Genomic DNA, 9,526 nt, shown 5'->3' on the forward strand with positions numbered 1-9,526 from the left:
AACTTGATAGAGTAGTCAGGCTCTGCTGGATGTTTCCACATTTGAAGGTCTCTTGTGGAAGCACAGCAAATGTCCATTGTTGTCTTTCCCATGTTAAGGTGAATGAAAATTGGCTGAAGGGATCTAAAGAGCTGGAGAAGTTCTAAAGATATACTAAATGAGATGTTAGTTTGGCTTAACACAAAGTTAAATTGGCTTAATTGAGTACTCATATTCTGCAACAAGGTAGCTATATTTGGCACAGCTGCAAACAAAGGAGGAGTTACTATATTAAGTTTGCTATAATTTATAGTCATTTGCCAGGTATCATTAGGTTTTCTCATTGCCAGGTGGGGCTATTAAATGGCCCTGATAGTTTATACTGATATACTGCCACAGTACATCTGGGGGAAGTCACCTTTTGTTGGACCATAGGATGTGCATGCTTACTTTCCTCAGTTTTAATTTCACAGTCAGACAGGGCTCATCATCTTTTGATGAGGAATCAACAGGGTCCCACACTTTAGGGTCCCAGTCATGGGAAGCTAGGATATGTCTAACTTGCCCTTTGAGCAGCTTATGCCCTCTTACTGTAGTATACTGGCATGCCAGTACTTCTAAACTTTTATCCAGAACATCTTTCAATTCTGCTTGGGCCCATTACATATCCCTTTCTAACTTCAGTTCTTCTAAGTGGCAGATTGCCACATCAGCTGTTAAGGCCTTTTCTATAGTTGCATGCACAGCCTCCAAGAATGGCCAGGCTACTGCTGCAGCAGCCTGGCAGCTTTCCTTTTTCGCATGAAATCCTAGTAGTCCTGTGGCCTGTTGCAGGAGGGCTATTAGTCTAGCCAGGGAGTTATATGCATCTCCATACTCCCTTGGCAGACTCCATTCATCTAGGAAGATAGCCACCCTTCCCCACATAGGCATCCATTCATCTAGGAGGGTAGGCACCCCTCCCAGTAGATGTTGCAGGCCAGCCCAATATCCCACCAGGTAAAGGGACTTCCCCTTTACCTTCTACAAGTTCATGTCATCAGTGCCTGGGATTTCTTTAGTCTCCTGGCTGGCTCACCAATTGTCATGGCCCATGAGAGCTTTTGCAGCAGAAGTACTAAAGAAAGCAACAGACATGTTCTGAGACATGAGCTTTTATTTTGGGGCTTACCTACAGGGTGGGAAGTTGGTCACATTTCCCTTAGTTCAGGAGCTGCTCTGAATGGCAGCAGGTTCAGAGCTCAACATGAAGATATTCCACACTTGGCGGGGGGGGGGGGGGGGGGGGGGGGCTGAATAAACTGGTTATAAGGGCTCGACATCCCAATGGGTATGAGACCAGAAGGTGGGAGCAGGGATCTTGTGATGTAGGGAAGGATCAGTTGTAATCAACAGGGATGAGGGGAGGATTATAGCTTGTCTTGTAGATAACTGTATCTCAGGGAGTTTCAGAGAGGAGGTGGTTTCAGGAGGGAGGTAAGCTATAGATTACATTTAGCACCAAAGGCCTGATTTTACAAGGAGAGTAGGTCAAACATTAAATAACCTAGGTCACAAAAGCTGCTGTGTACAGTCTTCAAGGCACCTGGGGAAGACCCTGGGACCGGGGCTCCCACACCTTGGATCCTGCCAATTTTGTGAGCCTATTTCTTGAGACTTCCCTTCAGAAAAGCTATGAGCTCCTTGCCATTCTGCCATTGATTGTTTAATGTGTTTCTTATTAGCCTGAAATGATCTATTTAATTGAAGCACACTGAATAGTACCAGGAATGTGTAATAGGAAAAATATCCTAAGGGAAATGGAGAGAATGTAGATTGGTCAGTTGTCTAATTGGACTTGAAGATAATGAAAATCTAGGTAGTTTGAGGGGGGTAGAAATCTAGAAGCCTATAGCACACAGTAGAAAAGTTCAGGAAACTTTTGCCTGTGGTCTCCTAGAGCAGGTTACAGTTCTCATAGAACATTATAAGGGGCTACAGGGAGGTGACTAATTCTATCAGTTTAAAGATAGCAAGTACGAAGCTTCAATGTCACTCTAGATGATCTGTTCCACACACAAGGTGAAACACAGTACTTTCTCTGAGTGTACTGAGAAAATCTCCTATTTCCTATCACTGAAAACTGAAATAGCTGAAAAGAAAAGAAGCAAGGTCTCATCCTATGGGATGCCAAACTTTTATATCAGCTTTTCCCAGACTCCTAGATGAAAATAAGTCACTGATTAAGAAAGAGTAGGTCTTCAGGAATTGTAATGTGGATTTATGAGAGCTTTGGGAAAACTCAAATTATACCAAATCACAAAGGCTACTGAGTCTGTCATTGTCAGAAGAAAATTGAATAGGCCAGATTGAAGGTTTTTCATTGCAGGATAATCAGTTTCTCCACTCCTCATCTATAGCTAGAGGCACCAATTTTACAGTCGCAACTGAGGAATGAAGACTTACACACCAAAATAATTTCAATACTTGCTGATTTATATCAGCAAAAATCTAGGGAACACATGTGGATATGAATTCTTATAGCATTTTATAAAGTAGGAAGAATATAATTTTAAATATATCTAAATTTATTTTTGTGAGCATACCCAGTATCTGGGATTAGTCTGTTAGCTCAGGTGGTTGATGTAAACCTGGATGGATTCAGAAAAGGCCAATTCTGTATGCATTTGAGATACTGGAGCTGCCGTGGTATAAGGTGGAAAGAATCCACAGACTTCAGGGGATAGGAAAGCTGAAGTGCATTGATCATGTTTGACTTGCCCACTCAATCAACAACAACTTCTGAGAGTCATTGTTTTCAAGGCCTTCTCTAAGGCCTTGAAAAATACCTGCAGATGTGGAGCTTCTACATCTTTTGTCCCCCCAGAAAAGCAGAAAAGAAAAATCCCAAACATTTATTTGTTAACGAATAGAAAAGCAAACTGCATTTTGATCAGTGAAAAATAATAATTCAAATGGATATTGTGAAACATTTTTAACCAATGATTGCCATAATTACACTTATACATGTGCATTCAAGTATTAATGCTGAAGAAACATTCATACTTCCTGTTAAAAATAACACTAGACCTAGACACAGTTGGACAATGCTTCTTTTGATTTAACAACAATGACAAAGAGCAAAACAAACCATGTCAACAGGAAGCAACTGGCCCTTAAAATACTCTGTTCTTTTTTTAAAAATTATTTTTGTCTGCAAGAACTGGAGGAACATCTCATGACAGCTAATCAAGAAGTTTTCTATAAAATAACTTTCACTGTTACAGAAACAGACATTCTAAAACTCAGGTTTAGCTTAAAAACTAATAGGGCAGCAGATTCCATTTTCTTTGGAAAGGAATGGTTAATTCTTTAACAAATGTAAGCTTGTTTTGCAGACACCATGAGAACACCTCTTGGTATTCACCGAAGAACTACCTAATAAGCTGAAAAGCCTTCTTGAACTGTGTTACCATGATAGCAATGTAAAGCTTAGGTCACAGTGGCCCTGAAGTCAACATCATTTGCATGGTAGCTGTTGTGAGTCTCCCTTCAAAAAGCTCCCTCCTAATTTTGGCCTGAGTCTCAGACTTTAATAAAAGTTCCTTCATCTGTTTCACTTTGGACTTCAGTCTCATCCTTTCTCGAGGCAAAGCTTCATTGAGTCCTGGATTCCAATAGCTTCCTTGCCTAAGGAAAAAAAATATAATACATTTCACATACAAATGCCGATGAAAAACATGAAAATATGGCACACTGACTTATTAAAATAGGATTTTAAGAAAACCCTTTAGAATGCTGCCTACATTTTATAGAAAAGATTTCATTTCACCAAAAATTTGTCATTTACATGAAACATAATTTACTGTAAAGATCACTGCATAGCCTCAGCACACTTAGGACAAACATGAAACATGTTATGTTGTGATGGTATGGATGCTAATTTCAACAGTGGTTATTTTGAATGTAGCACTTGTTAGGCCTCAGATAAAGTAGTTAAAATGCCCTGTTAAGCAATATAAATGGCCATGTGACATTGACTACAAGGCCTGTTCTGCGGTCTGGAATTGAGTCCATTGCCCAGAATCTCTTCCCCCAGTGACCCCAAGAGCTCCCAGGGGCTGAGGGCAGGTATCACTGGACCGTTCATTCTTCTTTTTTTTTTTTTTTGGCATTTATAAAAGGGGGTTTATTTGGTTACACAGTTACAGTCTTAAGGCCATAAAGTGTCCAAGGTAACGCATCAACAATCAGGTACCTTCACTGGAGGATGGCCACTGGCATCCTGAAAACCTCTGTTAGCTGGGAAGTCATGTGGATGGTGTCTGCTCCAAAGTTCTGGTTTCAAAATGGCTTTCTCTGAGGACATTCTTCTCTAGGCTGCAGTTCCTCAAAAATGTCACTCTTAGTTGCACTTGGGGTATTTGTCCTCTCTCAGCTTCTCCAGAGCAAGAGTCTGCTTTCAATGCCCATCTTCAGAATGTCTCTCATCTGCAGCATCTGTGCTTTCTTTGAAGTGTCCCTCTTGGCTACAGCTCCTCTTCAAAATGTCACTCACATCTGCACTGAGCCATTCTTCTTTCATCAATTAATTTCCTCTGCCAGTCCCAGCACTCCATTTCTCTTCTGTTGTGTCTCAGGAATGTAAACACATCTATCCTGAAAGTATTAGACAGTCTTCCCTGATTGTACCAGAGACACTTAAATGTCTCTGGGGAGTCAGCCGGGGGACTTGGCAGAGAGAGAGGAGCAGGGATACTTCTCGCAGGCAACAGGGCCTGTGTTCAGCCTCACTGCCTGTTACTGTCACTGTCCTGGCCATTCCTTTCAGCCCCTTCCATTTTCACTGAGCTCCCAACCCCTGACTTGTTTTTGTTCTGTGGTTCTTCCAGATACTGCAGCACAGCCTTGAGTTCTGCATTCTCCACCAGCCTTGTACTGAGCCTTACCAGTTCTGTATCACTGAGCTCACCTTCGCTCTTTTCATCAATTACAGTTGAAGACTTACAGTGATAATAACCATTGCTTTGTTTTTTCTTCAACATGGAGCAAAGAGCTGTATGATATGATATTTCTTCTCCAAATCTGTAAATGATAAATTTCATAGAAGTCAGGATCTGTTTTTTCATTCCTCTTTGATGCAGACATGGTGATTTTGACAACTTCATGAAGGCCAAATGAGACTTAAAACTTCTGGTTTCTCCTGCCAAAATACCCTTTTCTTGAAATGTTCTTTTTGCAGCCTCTGCTATCTCCAAAAGTGCATTCAAAGTGATCTCCTTTTGACAGCTTGACAAATCCAATCTGATTCCCAAAAGAGCCAATTCCTTGAAAGGGCAAAGTCAAATGCTTTCCTTAAAGGATTTCATCTATGAATAGTGTTCCGGTTTGCTAATGCTGCCCATTATGCAAAATACCAGAAATGGATTGGCTTTTATAAAGGGGGATTATTTGGTTACAAAGTTACAGTCTTAAGGCCATAAAGTGTCCAAGGTAAGGCATCAACAAAGGGTACCTTCACTGAAGGATGGCCATTGGCATCCAGAAAACCTCTGTTAGCTCGGAAGGCATGTAGCTGGCATCTGCTTGCTCCCAGGTTGTGTTTCAAAATGACATTCTCCAAAATGTTGCTCTTGGGGCATTTTATCCTCTCTTAGCTGCAGCTCCTCAGTTGCTCTCCAAAATGAAACTCACAGCTGCTCTGAGTTCCTTCTGTTTGTCAGCTTTTTATATGGCTCCAGTGATTTAATTCAGACCCACCCTGAAATCATCCAATCAAAGGTCTTGCCCACAGTTAATTGAGTCATATCTCCATGGAAACAATAGATTCCAACCTAATCAACATAATCTCGTCTGCCCCCACAAGACTGCATCAAAGGACATGTTATTTGGGGGGATATAATACATCCAAACTGGCACAAATTGTTTTAATTCCAAGAGCATCAATACCAATGTTTATTTCATTTTCCTTTAGTAACTTCATCACCTGCAGGTACCAACACGTGGCTTTGACCAGTTGACTATCTTGTTGTATTATTGCATTTTGCAGGCTCTAAATTCTGCTTATCTCCCTGTTGATGATTGCAATAGATAGGAAATGGGTTGATAATCTTTTTTTTTTTTTTTTTTTCATTGACTGGGTACTCCAGAGTTTACAGCTTATCTGAGAGAGCTAACTAGCCTGCCTTTGAGATTTTGAATTGTACAGCCTATCAGAGAATTAACTAGTTCAAATGTTTCACCGAGAGTCCCCGCCTTTGACCATACCCTCACATTCTTTTACATTCCAGTAAGCCTGGTTATCTTTCCCATATAAGGAACTGGCACTGATTCTAGACTTGTGTCATGGCTCTCTCTCTCTCTTTCCTTCCCCTCACCACAGGGCTAATTTAAGCCAGCTCTTCCACCCAATCTCTATCTTCCCTATTCCTTGTGACCTTTATGTGAAAGCTAAACTTAACTGTTTCTTACAGATTCCCTCTTTCTTTTTTAAACCTTTTTAGTGTTCACATTTTATTTTCTCAAATTTGCTAAGAGCTTTTTTCACTTTCCTCATTATAGGGATCTTTCTCCTTAAGAGGGGTATAGATTATTCTGCTGATATTCTTGATTAGGGCAGTTTCTGTGAGTCTTTGAACTAACCCCTGGGCACATGGGATATGTAACCCCAACCGCTGTGAACACTCCAGCTGAAATAATAAGGGAGGTTAAAACAGACGTTGCAATTCCTTTCCATTTCCCAAACCAATTTCCAACCACCCTGTGAGTGGGTTGTTAATGCCAGAATTTTTTGCTAGTTCCTGAGATAAGGCTTTTAAGCCTTGTAAGGCTTTGGTGATAGTTTCATCAGGTGCTGTATTATTGGGGATTAACATGCAACAACTTCCCCAAATCATAACATAGACACCTCCCTTTTCAGCTAGCATTATGTCTAGTGCTATTCTATTTTCCCATGCCATTCGACTAGTGGCATCTAACTGTTCTGCTATTCCCTTAATGACATCCCTGTTATAATTGACTGGGTTGATAATCTTTTAATTTTTTATTCCTCTCTGTTATTTCATCTTTCCTGTTCTATTCATTTTCTTGACTTGTCTTTGAATTTGTTTGAGGTACTTCAGTGATTCCATAATCATCTTTTATATCTATAGTTGTAAATGGTATATCTATCAGAGAATCCATAATATTGGCTTCAAATTCCTCTGATATTTTCTTTTTTCTTGGCATATTTTCATGCTCATTGGAATTTATCTATGGTTGTGTCTGGGCTGGTAGCGGCAGCCTGTGGCCTAGGGGTGGGGCACGGCCCGACCTGGGGCTGGTCACAAGGTTGGCTGGCTGGTAGGGGAGGCTGGTCCTGTGGAGGTGCCAAGAGCCAGAAGCCTCAGCCCTTGTGGCAGCAACCACAGAAGCTGCATGCCTGGGCTCTGCACCTTTTCAAAGCATTTTGGTAGTTGTTCTCTGTAGACAGGTGTGTTGGTGGGTGCTTTAGTTCCCTGGCTGCTAAAACAAATACCATGCAATAGTTTGGCATAAACAACAGGAATTTAGTGCTCAAGGCTATGAGGCTAAGATAAGCCCAAAATTGAGGTGTCAGCAGGGTGATGTTTTTCTCCCAGAAGACTATGATTTTCTGGGGTTGACTGCTGGTGATCCTTGATCCTCGGCTTTTCTGTCACATGGCAGTACAGTGAATCTTCTCCTGGCTTTTCTTCCAGGTTCCATTGACTTCCAGCTTCTGGTGGCTCCCTGTGGCTTCTCTGTCTGACTTTCACTTTGCTTATAAAGGACTCCAGTAATCTGGATTAAAGCCCAACCTGATTGAGTTGGGGCACTCCTTAGCTGAAGTAACATCTTGAGGAGATCTTATTTACAATGGGTACACACCCACCAGAATGTGGACCAAAACCAAGAACATGTCCATATTGGGGTATACAATTCAGTCCACCACACTGGACAACATTATAGTTGAAAGGCAGTCCCTGGTTTCAGTGGGGATGGGAGGATTCTAAGGTGTCAGAGACTAAACAGTGTGATACTTCACTCTCAGCTGTAAGTTTGATTTGGTTACCATAATGGATGGTAGTCCCACAGTATTATTCTATATGGTCTGTGCCACACTTTGGCTAAGAGCTTTAGGACTGAAACAGAATGGGAAGCCCACTGTGGTCCCACTTGATTAGAAATAACTTAAGCTGGCATAATAGAGATTCCTCACGTCTCACCCAGTAACCACGTCTGAATCAATCTATAGATATTGCATCCCTCCATAGGAGGGAAGTCTGACTAAGCTTGAGAAATGGACCCTACAAAACATCTAATCCTGGACTGTGAATCTTTCTCCTATATTTCCCTCAAAAATCCTTCAACCATTTGCCTGAGGACTCTGTACTGGGGAAAAGGAAAATACCCACATATTTTAGGGATTATTATTGGTCTGTTACCTTTGTGAAACTTCTGGAGGTACAATGTTTTGGGGGCCATCAGGATATCACAGGATATTCCAGAAAAGACTAGCTCCTGCACCTTGCACTGTTTCAGCACCACTACTGTCAAAGAGGATTTAGGAGACCACATTTACTTCCCTTGGCATGGTGCTCTCAGCTAAAAGGCTTTGTGTAAGGGATAGAACAAGAGAAGACTCTTCAACTGATTGTGGAGACAATGCAAGCAGCCCTGTCTCCAGCTCTACTGATACAGCAGGCCTCTTGGGGCTCCAAGGTCTCTGACAAACCTGAGATGCTGTATGATGCCTCTGGCAAGTTTTGGTAGAAGAATGCAGAAGCATTCCCCTTTTGGCAAATAGCTTCAAATTTATGAACAACAAACAGTTCTTGGATTGTTACTGACCTGGTAGAGACCTGGGCTGTCCATCCTGAATTGGTCATCTCCAACTCCCTAGCATAAAGTTGAACATGCCCAGTAAGTAGGGTCTGACCTGAGTAGGTAAGGAAGGCAGTGTGCTACATATCTGTTGGCACTTTGCATCCATTTTCATCCCAGTCTATGTTCTCCCAAGAATCACATGTGCTGAAAGGATAAATGCTGCAATTGCCAAACTACCTAGTCTCCTGGATTCTGTATGCAATTGAGGTTCTGTGAATGAGAAGCACTTACGAGAAATTTGGACCATGGAAGGGAGGTGGAAGTTATTCTTCATTTAGTGGTGGCAGCTATTACACTGACAGATATGAGTTTTCATGGTAGCAAGACTAGGCTAGGCCACTATTTCATGATCTGGGGTGGTTGTAAGGTTCGCAGCAGTTTCCTGACCACTGAATCACAGTTGCATGGGGCAACCATGAAACCTAATGCTTCCTCTGACTGTTCTCTCTCCTCTAGCCCTTTCAATGAATTCGTAAGTTCAGTTCCTTGCACTGAATACCATTCTCTTAAAATTTTTACAGTGGTTTCTGTTTCCTGAAATAAAGCCTGAAGGTATTTGTTATCTGAACTGATTGTAGGAAATAGACCCTCAAAGTTGAGAATCAAGAATTGGATAGATGACTTGGTTGAGTTTGAAGGTAGTGATTATCTCATCACTGGTAGAAAATTGAATTCTCTGGTC

The 9,526-nt window shown here is 41.5% G+C and overlaps 1 pseudogene; it reads right to left on the minus strand.

Annotated features, from left to right (window-relative positions):
• Positions 1 to 3,450: 3,450 nt before the first annotated feature.
• On the minus strand, positions 3,451 to 8,832 carry LOC119535241 (annotated as a pseudogene).
• Between the last annotated feature and the right edge of the window lie 694 nt (positions 8,833 to 9,526).

The sequence above is a fragment of the Choloepus didactylus genome, chromosome 5, assembly GCF_015220235.1.
Source record: "Choloepus didactylus isolate mChoDid1 chromosome 5, mChoDid1.pri, whole genome shotgun sequence".
Taxonomy (NCBI): Eukaryota; Metazoa; Chordata; class Mammalia; order Pilosa; family Megalonychidae; genus Choloepus; species Choloepus didactylus.